Consider the following 4,601-nt stretch of genomic DNA (forward strand, 5'->3'; position numbering starts at 1 on the left):
ACAATGAAGCATTTTTATAAAGAGAAATGTCAAATCAGAAATCAAACGATGGCACAAATGAAGAGTACAACATTGAGGTATACATTTCTGAGAAACATAACGTACACCCCCTGAGTTACAAACATACATAGTTGAAACAGAAATTAACACGGTTGCAAGTTTCAATTAACAAGTTTACATGCTTGGATTTTTGAACTCGATTACCCTCCATAAACCTGGAATTAAAACCCCCTATCACTGGGATTATAAAAGTAACAATTTTGGAAGAGGTTTGCCTGCTCTACATCAAAGCATTTGATTTTTCTTACAGATTGTGTGATTATAGAAGAAATAGTCTTTTAACATGGTCAATGTTTGACAGTTTTTGCCCCACCCTTATGGCCTAAGGGGTGCAGAAATCCTGAAACTTACCATATATATCCTTGTTCCAAAAGTGCTTCATACCAACTTTGAAGTAGTAAAATGTTCAATTGTTAAACCGACGGCAGACCTGATCAATTGCTAAAACAAATCGTAAATTATTGAATTAAGCAATGATGCTAGTTGTACATGTAACGTATTATGATATTTATGTATATGTAATCTTTTTTCCGTTAATGATTATGATTTTGAGTACCATTTGTCAGAAATAGTATTTGAGCTTGATCTCTCTCAAGCTACATCTAGATACACTGTACCTTGACCTACATTAACCCCTTAGATGGCAGATACGCATTTTTACGCAACTCTGATAGGGGTATGTGGAAGATTTATTTAAAGTGTAAAAATAAGGGTTATAACATTCAAATGATAAGGAAAAATCAACAAATAAGAAGAAAAAATCTGATTAAAAGGACTAAGACCATGTTTATCAAAATTCGGCCTAACGTCCAAAGTGAATAATTTTTTGTTAGAAATATTCTCTAACATGTTCTTTTCCTATAATGTACTGGTTTTTATATGTAGAGTTGGTGAAAGAACACTATTTTTAGGTTTACATTACTAGTATAAATCCTATAATTTGCTCTACTTTTTAAGATTGCGTCATACAACGTCGCTATATATTATTAGAAGTGGTAACGTATTGTAAAACATAATTATGCAATGAGTGGTTTAATATATAATAAGATCTTGAAAAAGAAATTTTCTTTCCCAATACGCAATAAGGTTATTTTACTTATAGCCCGAATGGCACACCATATTTTTCAATCCTTCATTCGGCCATTTTCACACGCCGCGCCGTTAGCCTGTTTGCGCTGTTCGTGGAAGTTGCAGAGGATGTACTCATCGCATTTCAACGTAAGTTTTAGAAATATGAATATACTTCACCTCTACTCGTTAAACTGTATAACCAAATAGGTGTACCAATTGCTCTTAAAAATAATAAACAAGTCGCATGGAACGAATAGTATGGTGCGCCTGTGGTGTGTTGACATAAACTCATATTCACGCATTGGGCTGTTGGAAATCCCACAACAAATCTGTTAACTGTTGTCAACATAGATTAATTGTTTATCTATTATAATTATATATTGTTAAGATTTAAAATTGTATGTATATCAGCTGATCAGAAAAATCAGCTGTTTCACGATCATGCCATTTTCAATTCCGAGTGCATGACCTTCTCGGGTCTATCTGAATTTTCTTACATGATGTTTGACTCACTTTACACTTTGAACTTTCCATGTATCATTGTATGGTCTAAAAAGTATTTGTATAGGTTAAAGAGACATATAATTGTATATAGATGTATATTTCCATAATGGTATAGGTCACTGGGGTTACATGTAGGCCTGTGGGGGGTTATAGGTTCAATAATTTTCGAATGATTTGGTATTCTAGTATTCTACTATGTTTAAACTTAACTTAGTGATTATTTAGTAATCAAATAAAAGTTATATGATGAATCGATACATTTCTTCAATTTACTGTAAACAAAAACTGTTTCTGTGTTTTGGAATCTGTCTGGTATTAGTGCATAATAAATAACTTCATAAGTCAATAAATATATTCTTGTTGTAGTGATGACATTTGCAAAATCTGTGAGAATATAGAAAAAAATGTGTTAGGGTCAACAGAAATGTTTAATTAGGGTAGGTTGGGAAAGTGGAAACCAATTAACACATATATATATATATATATATATATATATATATTTTTTTTTTTTTTTTTTTTTTTTTTTTTGGCCTTACGCGGAAACATGGATTAGAAAAGTCAAAATGATTTTTACATTCAATAATTTTTAAATACTAATTAAAAGCACCATTAAGCCAGGAAAATCATAAGAACAGTTTGGTTTTCTAACTTAAATATGCCTTATTTCAAGATAAATTGTAAACATGTCAAACTTAATTTCAACAATTACACTTACAACTTACATGCCTGCATTGGGATTAGATATAGAATCACTCAGAGAATGTTGAATTTCATAGGTACTACCATGATTTAAGCATATAATTTTTTGTTAGCTTATCTCCTTTATATTATTGAATATTAAATTTTTCCATACATCTACCACAAGAAAGAGTATGAAAGATAAAAATATTTTGTGAATTTGCTGATAATTGTGAAGTAAGATAATATATCAACATTAGCTACAACAAAAATTATTAGATGGGGAATCAAATTCAAATGAAATGTTTGTGTATATAATTATTTATGCAGAAATGTACATGTAGCTAAACTGTCCTCTATTGTTTAGTTGGAGACATGTCAATCTCCCACCGAATACATAAATGTAATTTTTCTGAATTCTATATCAATGAAAATACATGAGGGCATGAAAGTACAACTTTTATATGAATATTATAATACAGGTGTCCGTGTTTGCCCAACTCTCCATTTTGTATTGCTTGTAGGAGTTATGAGATTGATCACTGTTTGTTATCTTCACCTTTCATTTATGATATAGTTTTGATAATGATATAATACTGGAGTAATTTGAATTTCAGGATGATATAATATGTCCAGCAAAAATTGATGGCAAGGGTGACATGAATCAGATTGACAAGAATCCATATTCCTACTCCTCAATAATGCTATCATCACTGCCATCAGATTCATCAATGATAGTGGCATCAGTGACACATGCATATAAGTGTTGGACATCACTGCAGGAATAGCTTCCTTGTTGTGCCTGCTAATAGCAAGGTACCAGATTATACAGCAGTTATGTGGAAACAGATTCCCACAATAGGGGGACCAGATTGACACCTACATTGTACAGTATCAGGCAGTTATATCAAAACTGGAAAAACTGGATCCAAACAAGACTATATTTCTTGGAAGAAACATGTCGACTCTGAAGTTTAAACCTTATTAACCCATGGCACTTCCAGAGACATCCTGATACCATGGTTCTATGTCATTTGAAATATACCTGTGGAGGTTTTTAAAGTGTTTTTTTTTGGGGGGGGGGGAGTTTATTAATTGGAAGAATTCATATTTGATGATTCAAATGAAAATCTGTATGTTGAATTATGAATGTCATAATGTACTTTTTGAATGAGTTCAAGAATGGTTGTCCTGATGAAAAGTGCAGAGTCAAAAGTTAACAAATTGTCAAAAACACTGGTCAGGTCTGAATTCATCATCTTGGACACCTTGCAGTTGGAATTATGATCTCTATGAAGAAATGCTGAAAATCTTGCAAAAGAGGAAATGACAAGTTGGGGTCCAAGGCACTTGCATATATGCATGAGAAGGTGTTCTATCTAGGCTTGAGGTCAATTACATAGCAATGTAACACCTTACATTACCTAGAAAATTTCACATTACCATTACTCCTATTTTGAAATATAATGTATTACATTACTTGAGAGTGAATTTACATTACACATTTACATAACATACTGTCAGATATTAAAGAAATGGCAGAAAAATTATTTCTGTATTATGATTTTTAATTATACATTAACATAAGTACACAAAATATTCAGCAATGTTAGGAAACATATCTATTAAGTTATTCATTGCATTTGATTGTCATCAATGTTTCAAATGCTTCAGTCAATCACTAATATAATGAATTATTCTAAATCTTCAAAATATCATCAAATATTTGAAGTAGTGTAAATGTAATGGAAAATAATGTGCAGTACAATATGCATTACATTACCATTACTTGTAATGCAAAAATGGTCCATTACACCCCCATTACATTGAAACTGGCTGCCATTTAATTACCATTACCCCAGGCCTGGTTCTGTCGAGAGGTATTGAAATTGTCTGTAGAGACTTTGTCTCAGGAAGTGGCCGAGATTGATTGTGACAATTTTGTTGGATGTGAATTTACTGACACACATGTCTACACTTGCTACACAATATATCATGTGGTGGTTTCAACAAGAAAGTTCTTACTCTGCAGGAAATGACGAATAGCTAATGGATTCACATTTTTTCTGACTTTTCTTCTGTACATTAGATGCATTAGAAAAACTTTCCTTTCCATTATCTTTTGCTGGTTCATACTTTGAAATAAAATCAAGTCCGAAAATAAAGTATTTTGGGGGTTTTTTTTCAATGAATTTTAAAAAATGTAATCTGTAATCCTTGCATATTTTCTTGGTGTTCTGTGATTGCATAGGCCTATTGATTTTTATTTGTATTCAGGTATAATTTCA

At 31.7% G+C, this 4,601-nt stretch overlaps 1 long non-coding RNA gene across 1 annotated transcript; it reads left to right on the forward strand.

Annotated features, from left to right (window-relative positions):
• Positions 1-835: 835 nt before the first annotated feature.
• Positions 836-4,478, forward strand: LOC125653272 (uncharacterized). The gene is made up of 2 exons (XR_007361851.2): positions 836-1,278; positions 2,931-4,478. It is a non-coding gene; the product is annotated as an uncharacterized LOC125653272 (long non-coding RNA).
• The last annotated feature ends 123 nt before the right edge of the window (positions 4,479-4,601 follow it).

This window comes from Ostrea edulis, chromosome 4 (assembly GCF_947568905.1).
Source record: "Ostrea edulis chromosome 4, xbOstEdul1.1, whole genome shotgun sequence".
Lineage (NCBI taxonomy): Eukaryota > Metazoa > Mollusca > Bivalvia > Ostreida > Ostreidae > Ostrea > Ostrea edulis.